The 14,318-nt window shown below is 44.3% G+C and overlaps 1 protein-coding gene across 2 annotated transcripts in view; it reads right to left on the reverse strand.

Annotated features, from left to right (window-relative positions):
- HABP2 (hyaluronan binding protein 2) overlaps positions 1–14,318 on the reverse strand; it is a 677,235-nt gene that overhangs the window by 65,054 nt on the left and 597,863 nt on the right. The gene's annotated exons all lie outside the window — the stretch shown is intronic.

A 14,318-nucleotide genomic window follows, 5' to 3' on the forward strand; every position in this document is an offset into this window, starting at 1 on the left:
GGCAGATTTCCACAGAATGCCCAGAGTTTTGCCTTATACTTTTGACCTGCTCCTCATAAAATTGTGTGGGTTTCTGGCATGTCACTGGGATGATATGAGGAATTAAGTCACTAAATTATCATATATATTTCAGTTTCAGACTTCAACTCCTTCAGAAAATATATGTCAAACCCTGTTACTCTAGCAATTTTCTATGTTTATAACAGCAATAATTAAAATTTGTCTTTATTTCTGGCTCTTCCTCCCCCCCCCACCTTTTTGGGCTTTATCCAGATTTCCTGTGCTAAGAGGTTGACAGTTATGCAGACACAGCATGTAAAACGGTGGATATAACACATCAATCCAAACAGTGGACAGTATTTCCACCTACCCTCTGTGATGCTGTAGCTCCCACACCTCCATAATATTCTCCTCACAGGCCAGGAAAAGGGACAAGGCCTACATGAAGGACTTAATTATAGCACTGTGTTGCCATGCCATTGGCTATGGAAAGGCAACACAGTTGTTCAGGATGCAATTAGCAAGGGGGAGACACAGACTGGTGAACAGGCCATCACTTGCTCATGAGCATTACCTACAAAAGTCAGGCTACTGCCTGTGCTAAACAGGTCTGACACTTTTTTTCTGGAAGACAGACTGCAAATCTTGATAACAATACTTGTGGATTTCTTCTGACAAAAGAGTACAGTAGTATACTAGGTATGTCATACAATTAAGCATGTAATGGAATACAGATGGGGGTGTGCAGTCATGGGAAATAGGAATTTAAACAGTAGATCTCAACAAGACTTCCTGGTCTGACATGTTGCAGTTAGTGTGCTGCCCAGCAACTATGGCCATCCTTGATGGCTCTGTCTGCAGTGACATAGGTCACAGCTCTGTCCCCTGAGTCACCTCAGCAATGTTCGGCTCACATATGAGTACTACTGGATTGTCTGTTGTACAATCCTGACTGTGACACTGCCAGCCCAGAATGCTGGGATGTAAATATTCATATGTTATTTGTTAATATTACTATGCTACATATGCTTGTCTTACAAATGTCAGAGACCTATATATCTTATGTGGATATTAAACAACTCATGCAGAAGTGTGTGCTGAACTGTATGTTTTGCAGACTGACCACATGTTTGGCTCATATTTGTAGTCATTTTCACAAACATTTGTGGTTTGTCTGGCAAATCACTGGCAAAGCATTAAAGACTGAAGTCATAAAATAATAGCACTCAATTTAATGGTAGATGTCATATCCTTCAGAGTATTCCTGCGAATGCAAAACCTGGTATTCTATCAACTAAGTGTGTAATGACAATATTTATAAAATATCACTATTTGTGAGCCTTTGCCTCAACTTTATTTGTGCCTCTGTCCAGATGTCTTGCTCTAAGAGGTTGAGAGGTATGACTGAGCTTCAAGAGTGTAAACACAGTGTGTTGTACTGCCAAAGAACAGGCATGTATACCAAGTATTACCTGTGCAAATGTGTGTATTAATAGTAGGAGCTGGAAGCCTCAAACATACATGCATAAGTAGAAAAACGTCAAGTAAATAAGATGAACTTGTTTCACAAATGTGTTGTTATCTCAGTGTCAGTGCAGCAGGCAGACATAAATGTCTACAGCTGCAGGTTTTTGAATTGTCTTGAAACATAAATAATTACTAGGTTGAAAATGTAAAAGTGTTTGTGTTATAACTTCCAGTTCTACAAACATCAGACAGATACGTACATCTGATGTAGAGAAGTATGTTAGTTGCTGCAAGCCTGTGAAATGAAGGCAGGTGCCAAACACTGATGTAATCTATGCTAACCCAGCATTAATGTGGATTATTACTTTTAGACCTCTCACAGAAAGACTTTTGCATGTTGTATGTCTCTTTGTATCTGACAACATCCACTCATCTGCATTTGCTTTGCTAATAACAAGGAATTAGGCAAATGTAAAATCATTTACATATAGATGGGAATATAATATACCTGGCTGATGTCTGTGTGGTCTGCATGGCTCTGAGTATCAGTCATCCCTGCATTTATTGTTGATTTGTAGCTCTTTATTTAAACTTTGATCACTTCAATTTTGTATCTCTTTCTACTATTACATTTGGTTTTATTTTTTTTTGTTCTGTTGGAGTTTTAAGAGCTCTTGACTAGGGTCAGTTAACAACAGTTACCAAAGAATTCCTTTGCAACATGTGAATAGCATCAGTTAATTACTGGGCGGAGCTGGTAGACAGCATTGTTCTTTTATTTAGTAATATCTGTAGTTAGCTGAAGTGTTTGTGTGGCCTGCATTGCTCGGAGTATCACTCATTGCTGCATTTAATTTTGATTTGTAGCTCTTTATTTAAGGTTTGACACTTCTATTTTGTATCTTATTCTAGTATTAACATTTGTTTTGTTTTAAGTTTTCTGTTCTGTTGGAGCTTTAAGAGTTCCACCTTGTGTTATTATACTTGTTGGTTTTGACTTGGCCGACCCTACTATAAATCTCATTTTGGACACTCCTCGAAGTCCCATCTCATCATCTAATCCTGCTGAGTAGACAGAGATCATTTGGGCGGGCACCTCCTTAGTTTCTCAACCTGACATTATCATGTGTCATCCCATCTCACTTAAACTAAAAACAACATTTTACTGCATTTGTGTTTCTTCCTACTCTATTACTTAAATTTGCTTTTGCTGCCTGTTCTTAAAATGACTCACTTGCACTTATTCCGCTGCATTTATTACTGAATGTTAGTAGCCTGATGTCATTGTAACTGTTATTCTAAGCCTTCTGGTTTAAGCACATCAGCTTCAGGACAGTTGTTTTACATTAAGGTTTGTGGTCTGCACTCTTGTGGCAAGAGAGATAGCTTACATCCTTTTAAGTTGGGTGTTGCTGGTTGAAGGCTTAGTGTCTGTTATTCTAATATTGTCTTAGTTCTGGTTTAAGAACTTGGCCTTCAGGCCAGTTATTTTACATTAAGAAGGTTTGTGGTCTGCACTGTTGTGGGAGGAGAGGATAGATTATTCCCTTCTGAGCTGGCAATTGCTGGTTAAAGGCTTACTGTGACTGCTTATGTGAACTGTTTCTTTCTGACATTAGTATTCTTTGTTTGCCATAGCATAGACTACATCCTGACCTGCTGAATCTAGCTTTGTTTGTATAACTTGAACACTAATCCAGCGCATCTTTTTAGAGAGGGTTCCCCTGCACCCTAGTGGCAGGGATGAGCAGATAGAACCTGTGTGAATGAAGGCTGCTGGAACAGGGCTCAGTTTTGAGCATTATTACTGGTGAATTGGTTAATCTGTTTAAATCTGTTTGCCCTTGATTGCTACAGTTATATGTAAGTGTGTATCTGTTCACCTGTGTTACATTGACCTAAACAGAGTTTAAATATCTTTAGCATAGTCTGGTTACAGGTTTTGCTGTATTCACATCTGTATCTGTGATTCCTGTGTTTCCTGCTACACCATCTTGTGTTGGCCAGGGCCTGCCTGCACTTACTGGGAGTAAGTGAACTGTGTGGAACTGGTGTGGAAGAGGGTTTTGAGCTAAGAGCTCAGGGACAAGGGTTGATTGGTCAGTCCTAGTGTTCCAATTTTACCTTCATGTTTGTAGAATTTAAACCCAGCATGTGTGTGGGTTTGTGCTTTTGTGCTGTCTTAACCCTTTGCGGGGTATCTCAGTTGCATTTTTTCCCCTTATCAGCACCCCTGTGTGAGTGAGGATCTTGCCTGCAGCTACTGTATTGATTTTATCCAGCCATACTCACACCTATAGGCACTATCCTCAGATATCATCCACACTATTATCCCTGACCTCTCTTCCACAGATTCTGATAACCATGGACAGATAATTTCCTGTGTTTTCCCCTGCTACTCTGGTTGATATGGGCATCCTGAGACAGTGTAGCAAATGTCTTATGTACACAGACAACCCTCTACTACTACCACCTAGAAAGACAATATGTGAGAGATACAATCACATTAAGAACCTAGAATCCTTGTTGTCTCAGTCACGAGCCAGTAGATGATTGACAGACCAAAATGCTTTGCCAGAGATGGCCTTCATCTGTCTCCTCTGGGCTTTAGGCTTCTGCCAAAGTCTCTTGCCTCCCCCATAGTGCCTTTTTAGGCAAAGATATGAGCACAGAATTACCAGCATGAAAACATCTTATAAATTACATTTAAAGGTCATGCTGCTAAATGCTAAGAGACTTAGCTTGCAACTGCCATCATTGCAAGCATTCCTTGCCCTGGAGGATACTGACATTTGTGCAGTCAGTGAAACCTGGTTCAAAGATGTGGAGAGCACCCTAACCTTGTCAGGTTACTCATCCTACCATACTTTCAGACCCCAAACAGAGGGGTACAAAGCCAAAGTAGGTGGTGTGTCAATATACACACCTCCAGGCTGGTCAAATGGTATGACACACAGAAGACACTCCAAGTACAGTTAACTGTTGACAAAACACCTATTCAAATAATAGCTAGCTACAGACCCCCAACCATGACTCAGGACACCCACTCCACCTATCTGAACTTACTGGAATCCATCAAGAATCAACCATCTACCCAGATCCTGTGTGACTTTAACTACTCAACCATAGAGTACAAGAACTATTCTACCCAAACATGAATGCCCAGAGATTCCTCGGCTTTGTCAATGCAATGCATTGAATCAGCTGGTCAACACCACTATGACTGGTGGAAATATCCTGTACCTGGTCACAACCAACATGAGTAGGCACTGTAGCACTCCTACAATTTCATCCTCTTTGGTAAGACCCCGTCAGGGTCAAATGAAAACACTTTTCCAAAGATGACTATCATCTCTTTAGAGCAGGTACAAGCAGCTTCACAGCCATTGTCCCTTCAGTTGGAACTAGCAGTAATGTCCAAGCCTACACCAAAAAAACTAAATGCACACCTACAAAGCTGTATGGACTCAGCAATACCTGACAGGACCTAATCATCTCCCTCAAGGAAGAGTAAATCTGTCTGGTGGACAGCAGCAATGAACAAACTCTATAACAGAAGGTAGAAATTGCCCAGGGCCAAGAAGGTGCAGGTGGCAAGTTGGAAGCAATCTCTCCTTTGCCTGAACAAGCAAATAAGGTCGCTGGTATAATCCTCTAAGGCTAACTTTGAGTGCAAATTGGCCACATCCACCAAGGACAATCACAAAGCCTTCTTCACATATGACAGCAATCTCAAAGGCAACACCCAAATCTTCTGTGAACTGTGGTCAATAACACCACATACTTAAACACCATATATATAGCCAACCTGCTGGCAGAAATGTTCAGTGAAAACCTTACCCCTCTGTCCCCCCCATCAGTAAACCAGGACATCCCCAGCACCTGTCCCCCCTCCCCTCATAATGATGGAGCAGGTCCTTAATGCCATCTCAAAGGTAAAAAATAAAGACTCCATTGGATCTGATAACATCCCTGGCTGTATCCTACATTAACTCAGGCATGAGCTTTCATTTCCATTAGACACCCTATTCAACCAAAGCCTGAGCACCAGCTTCATCCCTCTACACAAAGGTGGAGCATCCACTGACTCAGGCAATTATAGGCCCATCAGCCTAACTAGCCTGATCTGCAAGGCCATAGAATGCATTATCATGGACCTTATAAACAGGGACATTGGCAGCCTCCAAATGCTTTACCCCACACAGTTTGGTATTGTCAAAGGGAGATCAGGCCAACTTGGCTGACTTTTTAAAACAGTCACCAAAGTTATGGATAAGGGGAAGATGGTGAACATTGCCTACCTTGACCTAGCCAATGCCTTTGACACTATTCCCCACTCGGCCATAATACATACATCTTCCCAGCTAGGCATTAACCCATATGTTACCAGATGGTAGCTAACTGGCTCACTGATAGAACCCACTCAGTCAAAGTGGGGAAGCCAACTCTAGTAGTAGACCCGTAACGAGAGGTGTACCCCAAGGATTGGTCTTAGAGCATCTACTGTTTGGCATATATTTTCCTGAGGTGCAAGCCAAAACCAGTGGTCTGTAGCTGACCAAGTTTGCAGATGACTTCAACCTGGGTGCTGTCTTACATTCCCCTATTGATGTGAACATCCTCCAAGAGGCCCTTACCCAAACTAATGACTGGTGCCAGAAGCATGGCCTCAAACTGAATCCCAAGAAATGCATAATTATCTCCTTTGGGGAAAATATCATCCCCACTAATTATGACATTAATAATAATGTACTAAGCATGCAGTGAGCCATGAGGGACTTGGCACCCAGGTTGATAGCAATCTGACTTTTGACCACCATGCTGCCTCCCTTGTACGGAAGGCTTTCTACATGGCCCACCTGATAAATAAGGGTATGTCATCCAGGAACAAGGAGTTCATAACATACTGGTACTCCTCCCTTATCAGACCCATTATCAAGTACAATGCCCCCTTCGGCATGTACCTTGCCAAGCACATGCAGCAGTTGGAGAGACCACAGAGGTTCCTGACCAGGAAAATCCAGGGTCTCAAACCCCTTTCCTATACAGATAGGCTAAAGGCCCTGTCCCTCTACTCAGTGTCATACAGACTGATCATAGGTGACCTGTGTCTAGCATACTAGGCAATTTCCGACCCAGCCTTGATGGAGTTTCTGCATATCCATAAGACAAACCACGCTCGTGCAACCCACATGCAAAGCCTTGTCCTGGTCTGTGACATGAATAGTACTTGTTGGCAGGATAAATTGGTGTCCCAAAGACCCCACCATCTGTGGAATATACTTCCTCTCCATGTCTAGCAGAGTATCTCTCTAGCTCTCTTTAAGAGCAACCTAGACGACTGCATGGGAAACAGAAAATACACCCCTGGGATCCCACCTGTGTCCCAGATGGACAGGGGAAACAGGTTCTGACTTTGAAGGAACATGGGCTTAAATCTTGGCTAGGCTTATAAGGGTCTCCTGGCTAATAGCCTAGTATCATCCAATGAACCTATGAACCTATTACTTTACATGTTTTCTGTATTTATTTCAGACTGCCCTGCAATGTTGTCTTAAATTATTCCCTGTGAGTCTGAACTGTGTAGTTACTGTACTGATTGAGTATTGTCTTTTCCTTTATTAGTTATTATTAAATATCATTAAACCTTGTCATTGTGTCTGGTCTGTATAGCACTAAGTAAGGTCTCAGAGTACTTGCATATGTATTTGATGACACTGTATAGCCTACTCACTCCAATAGCCTTGGTCTTGGTCACACTTACCATTTTGCTAATAGGCACATCACACAGTAGGATTTCTCACCCTTTGGTGAGGGCCTTACAGTAGCTGGTAAAGAGCTGGATTGTGGTAGTTATAACTACCTTAAAGTCTGGCCAGAAGGGCCCATAGCTAGCAAACTGGGCCAGCCTTTCCCAGGAGTGTGTGTGTGTGTGTGTGTGTGTGTGTGTGTGTGTGTGTGTGTGTGTGTGTGTGTGTGTGTGTGTGTGTGTGTGTGTGTGTGTGTGTGTGTGTGTGTGTATGTGTGGGTGTGCGTGAGATTCATAAATCAAATCTCAAAGTGTGTGTGTCAGCTACTTGGGCAGGGACCCGAAGTACTGGTTGGACAAAGAGGGTGACAGATGTATTGGCTTGACCACTCTGCTGAGATGTTAACTGTATAGCGGTGTCAGTGGGGAGTGTTACTGGGGATCTGGAGAGAGAGGGAGAAACCAGTCCCAGACTGACTGTGATCTCTGTGTGCTTTGAATGGTAATTGTACTTTTACTGTGCATGTACTTCTCATCCTCCCATTGTGTACATCCCTCACTGGTGGTAGTGGTGAGGATTGAGGCTCCCTGATAACTGGTCAATTGCAGGGGTGTCATACTGACAGTACATACTGGTGGATACAGCTGGCATATCACATCATGTACCATCATTAAGCCCCTCTCAGTCTGCCAATGTCATACAGAATTATTGCACAGATTGTCCAGGTCTCCCTAACCATTCCTGATATACTTTGGCTAGGTGAGTGTGTACTCCACACCTGTATCTGATTGCATGACACCTATGGCTAGCATACCTGGTGAGCACCTGCAGCAGGACAGCAGGTTTTAGGTACTAGTTGTGGGCAGATGCTGGCTCTGGCTCAGCAGCAGTGCGTACATACTGAGCATACAATGTAAGGGAATGGATAGAGTACCAGATATTCGGGTACCATTACTGTGTCCCAGGGGTCTGGAGTATCACAGTCACATTCCCCAAACTATGTGGACAACCATCATATATTGTACAACTGGTGTCCAGAAATACACATTTGTCTGATGGGGGGGTCTACATCTATCAGACACATGTACACATTCCGCAAACATATGGGTACTGCAGATGTCCGACACCTATGAGAAGGTCATCCTACAACACATATGCACCACTTTCAGTTATTGTGTAGCTCAGATGTTCCAGGGATGTCCACATGCAACCTGTAGAAGCACTCACCTATTTGTGGGATGTAGGCTGGATGACATGGTAGTGCAACAATGCTCATAGGGGACACCCAGCCGTCGATGGCAGTGATGTGTGTGGACACGTTACAACACAGTCTGTCAAAGCAGTCAGGCCATTTATGGTATTCCTGGTACCATATGAAGTTACTAGGCTATGGGCCCTGAGCACCAATATCCCTAGGCCACATGTTAGCCCATGTGTATACAAGGTAGCAGCTGATGTCCCCTTCCAACAGGGACACAGGTGGTATTCCAAGGGTGTATGTGCTGTTAACCATCCAGTTGACCAGGTTATGCCTGCAAAGGTGTAGGTAGGTACCCTGCCTGAAGTGGACATGGTACCCATTCCACTGCAGGGTAATTGTGTGGGACACACATCCAAGCCGCCAACAAGGCCAGTCCAGGTCACTCACCAGGTGGAGGCTTTGTGTGTGTGTGTGTGTGTGTGTGTGTGTGTGTGTGTGTGTGTGTGTGTGTGTGTGTGTGTGTGTGTGTGTGTGTGTGTGTGTGTGTTAACAGAGTGGAGCATGACTTGCACTAATGTAGCAGTCCCAACAATGTGGAGTCTGTGATTGCCTGGCATGCCAGAGTGAGGTCACTCCTGAGAAGTATGTATGACACCAAGTAATGGGTTGGCCTTATAGCCTATAGATGTATGGCAGATGTTTGGTGGCCTGGTATTCCATGGCAGAACCTCTGTGATGTCCCCAGCTGCTGCATTTGCTGTCTGATGTGAATGATGAATGGAGGATTATGCACAGCAATGGTCCTCATTGGGGGGAACATGTAATATCAGGATCATGAGGGCAATGCATGCTGTAATGCCATTATGGTGACAATATCTATACACATACTGTGCTGATAGATGACAGGGGTATGATGTGGGTGTTAGTGATGGATAGAGCTAGCAAAATTGGATGTGCAAGATCTGTACATAATGGTGGCCAATGTATGCGGTCCTGTTGTGTGTTTCCTTGTTCATGTCTTTCAGGTGGGATGTACCACAGATACCAACCAGCATTCTCCGAAGCTGAGACTGCAGCAAACATTGATGCACTCCGAGTCCATCACAGGCTACTGTTGGGAAGGGGTCAGCAGAACCTGCAGGAACACACTGCCCCGTGGGAGGAACTGGTAGTAAATGTGAACAATCTGGGACAACGCGATCATACCTATGAACAGGTCCGACACTGTACCACCGACCTCATCCACAATTCACGGTGAAGGGCTGCAGCTCTGGCCAGGGACTGTGCTGGCACAGGTGGAGGGCCTGCTATCCAAGCACCACTGACAGCCATGGAGGAGTTCCTCGCCAATCTTGGTGCAGCCACCATATCCCAGGAAACTATATCAACTTATGTCGTGGAGGTGGGTAGCACAGAGTCAACAGCTGAGGAACATCCAGGTAAGGCCCCAGTGGACATCACTTCAATACTGTAGCATTCATAGTGGCAGCCTTTGCATATTTGGATGCATATGTCAGGTCAAACTGCATTTGTGGATGATTGTGAATTTCAGCAAAGTGTGTAGTATCACAGCTCATAGTGTACATGTTCAGAAATACACATATCATCCTGTACCAATGCTACATGTGTGTGTGCTGGCAATACCTCTACCCCACAACTACATAGGTCCCTCTGGTGTGGCTGGGGACCAGCTACCTGATGCCAGTGAGTGTAGAACTATCTTGTTGTGGCTCACCAATACCCTAGGCATGTTAAGGGCAGCCTTTTTTTCCATGCACACAACTGTTACGCTTAGCCATATTGCAATATGTGCATGTTCACTTGTGTTGGGGTAAACTGTGGTGCATCACACTGGTCATCACAGGAGCCTATTTGCAGGTGCTGTAACATATTGGCATGTACATTTGTATAGGTGTAGCCACTGTGCTATACAGGAGTACATTAGTACTGTATACATGAGTGCACTGTGTGTTAGGTGAAGGTGCATCACATAATCTCACTTGTGTCTGTTGTGGTCTGATTGTGTGTCGTGCATGTCATCATTCAGAAAGTGTGTCTGCATAATGCCTTTGTGCCACATCACGTGTGTGTGTGTGTGTGTGTGTGTGTGTGTGTGTGTGTGTGTGTGTGTGTGTGTGTGTACATCAGAAAACATTATAGTGCTGGTAGTAATTTATATTTGCTGTCTTGCCCTCACAGGCGAACAAGGGGGTTGGTGTCTCTTCCTCTCACAACCTGATGTCAGTATCTCATTGGACTCTGATGATGATTGTGGTCATAGTGAGGCACAGGTGAGGTACTGGGGGCTGAATCTGATCCACTGGTTGATATCCTACTTCCATAGGTTCATAGGTTGGTACTAGGCTATTGGCCCTAAGGCCTATGCAAGCCTAGCCATAACAATTCCCTGGATATTTCTTCCCACAATATTTACTTCTCTGGACCCCTGTCTAGCAGGGTGACTGACATGATCCTGGGGTGAATTTCATATCTCCCACCCAATCATCAAGGTTCCTTCTGAAGAGGGCCAAGGAGGCACACTGCTTGACATGTATGGGCAGTCTATTCCAGAGTATGAGGAGTCTCTGGGTCAGGAACCTATCCCTCCAGCATGTTTTGATCATTGTGATGTCAAGGTTTAGATCCCTGGAGCATGTGGCTCTAAGGGATTGGGATTTCTTTAAGTGGAGCATGTCCTAAACCTCAGGATTTGACATGGCCTTGTATGTTAAGCAGAGATCGCCTCTGAGTAGACGATATGCCACAGAGTATAGCTGGAGTTTTTTAGATGGTCAGCATATGGCATCTCCTTTAGGCCTGTGATTCTTTTAGTGAGGTATTTATGTGGCCTTTCCAGCTGTTTCAGATGTCTTGTGAGGTACATACCAAACGGGGCATTATACTCTATAATGGGTCTAATCAGGGATGAGTACAGTGGGACAATTGCCTCCTTTTTTCTGGATGAAAAGCCCTTAGTGATAAGGTGTGCCACATAGAAAGATTTCCTGACTGTTGTGGCGATGTGGTTATCGAAAGTGAGACCACTGTCCACCTGTGTCCCTAAGTCTCTCATCACACTTTTGATGTTTAGTGTCCTGCCACCTATGTGGTAATTCATGGGTACATGTTTTTTTTTCCAAAGGGGATAACTATACATTTCTTGGCATTAAGCTTGAGCCCATGGCTCTGGCACCAGGCATCTGTTTCTGTAAGGCCCTTTTGTAGAATATCCACATCATTTGGGGATTCAATAATGGCTCCCAGTTTGCAGTCATCTGTGAACTTTGTTAGCCAGACTCCATTAGTGTTGGCCTGTACTTCAGAGAAGTAGATGCCAAACAAGAGTGGTCCCAGGACTGAACCCTTAGGTACTCCACTTGTCACTTGTCTGGAGCTGGATTTGGAGTCGGCTACTTTTACAGTCTGGGTTTTGTTAGTTAGCCAGTTGGCAACCCATCGAGTGATGAAGGGATTTATGCCCAGCTTAGTAAGTTTATCTATGATTCCAGAGTGGGGGATGGTGTCGAAGGCCTTGGTAAGGTCCAGATAGGCTGTGTGGACTGCCTTACCCCCGTCCACAGCTCTGGAGACTGATTCGAATAAGTCAATCAGATTCAGGAGACAAGATTGTCCCATCACAAACCCAAACTGGGTGGGGTCCAGTGTTTGAAGGTTGCCAATGTCTTTGTTTATAAGTTCCATGATAATGCGTTCCATGCCCTTGCAGATCAGGCTTGTCAGACTGATGGGACGGTAGTTCCCAGGATCCAAGGCGGATCCTCCCTTGTGGGGCGGGATAACTGTAGCTGTGCGCCACTCAGTGGGCACGAAGCCTGAGGTGAGGCTATGATTAAACATGACACGTAGGTGAGGTGCCAGTTCATTTTGTAGTTCATGTTGTACACAGCCTGGGATGTCATCTGGTCCCATGGATGCTGTATTCTTAGCTTTGGAGAGTGTGGTTTCTACCTGTGTGGCTGTGATTATCGGAATTTGTCAATCTTTTGGTATTGAGATGGGCCCTTTAGGGGGTAAGAGGGGAGTGAAGTTGGCACTGAATCGATGTGTCAGGATATTGGCAATATCCTTGGGATCAGTATATTCAATGTCATTCTGTTGTAGCTCAGAGCAGATCTGAGCATTGCCATTTAGATTCTTGACATAACTATAGAATGCCTTGTGGTTGTCTTTGGAATCTTTGGCAATTTTATTTTCGTAACTAACTTTTGAGGGTTTTATGAGGGATCTCAGCTTCTTACTGAGGTTGGTGAGGGAGTTTTTTTGCATCCTGGGATTTTCCTCTTTTCTGCAACAGTTTCTTCCTTCTGTTGTATAGTTTGTTTATAGCAGGGGGCCACCAGATTGGCTTCCTTTTTTTGGAGAAGAGCATCTTGGTTCTATTTGGGATGGCACGATTCATGCACGAGTGGATGTACTTGTACACTGCCTTAGTGTAGGATTCTGCAGTCGAACTTCCAGATCCCGTCTGCATGGGTGTTCTGAAGTTTGTCACTTCTTACTTCAGTAGCATGAAGTTGGCTTTGGAGAAGTTTTTTAAGGAGGTTTCCTTACTGGGGGGTGGGGGTGGGATGTGGATGTCAAAGGTGATTTGCTTATGGTCAGACCTGACCAATGAGGGGATGACCACTGGTGTGGAGCATCTATCTCCCATGTTGGTAATGACCATGTCTAGCATATTGGAGACCCTGGTGGGACAATGGATTAGTTTTATCCAGGGCATTGGAATTTATGAATTCCAAGAACCTTTGGGAAAAGGAGTTGGTACCCGAGTAGTTTTCCCAATTAATGGCAGGGTAGTTGAAATCACCCAGTATTAGGGTGTTTGGTTGTATCTTAATATTTTCCAGTATGTTTAGAAAGGTGTAGTGAGAATCTTGGGGCATGGTGGGGGATCTGTAGCAAGCTACAATTTAGATTGCAGTCTTACCTAGTGTTAGTTGCACCTGGAGAATTTCAGATGTATGGACACTCCTCCACCTTTAGTGTTTCAGTCTTGGTTTTGTGGCTAAAAAGTGTGGTAAGAATTGTAGCCTGGTATTGCAGGGGTACTCTCTGGAGCTTTGAACCAGGTCTCAGTTACTGTACAGATATTGATGTTCTCTATTTTTAGCAGTGCCTCAAGAGAGTGCATTTTGAGGTTTAGACTTCTAGCATTGAGTAGCATTGCCTTCAGATTTTGCATGCTTATATCTGTTATGGTGGTGGTTTTATCCTTTGAACCTTGACTAAAAAAAGGCACTATAGGGGTGGCAAGAGCTTTAGCCAGTAACCTGAAGCCCAGGGGTGACAGGCGCAGACCATCTCTGGCAAAGCATCGTGATTTGTCGATCATGTCTTCCCAGGCAGACAAATACTTGATCCCCTCTGAATGACACCAGAAGATTAGCCAATTGTTGAAGTCAATCATTTTGTCCTTATACTGTGGTATCCTGGGGTCAGATGTATTTTTCCAGCCACAATGCCCCCACACACAGTCAGTATGCCCACACATAACCAGTACCCGGCAGCCACAGATATTGGACAGTGTGCGGTCAAATCAAACAGGCTAGTGTGGTGACCATGGCATCTGTGACTGTCGACAGTGGCCATAGCCAGAGAGCTGGTGAGGTCCCATGCAGGTAGATTGACAGGGTTGCTCGAACGAGGACTGCTGCCCATCCAGCCCCTGTCAGAGGTATCACAGCAGGTGTCATTGAAGCATGTTTCATTCCATCATGAAGGCACAGGCACATTCTAAATGGTACACCAGACAGATGCTCAGGGCCATTGATACAACATTTCCTGCCACGTGTGATTACCTCTGCAGCATTGGTGATGCTGTCCATTATTTTGCCCATGTTGTGGATAGATGGTGGGGTGAGACATTGTGTTCAACCATG

Source organism: Protopterus annectens, chromosome 14.part0 (genome assembly GCF_019279795.1).
Source record: "Protopterus annectens isolate FY-2018-M chromosome 14.part0, PAN1.0, whole genome shotgun sequence".
NCBI classification, from domain to species: domain Eukaryota; kingdom Metazoa; phylum Chordata; order Ceratodontiformes; family Protopteridae; genus Protopterus; species Protopterus annectens.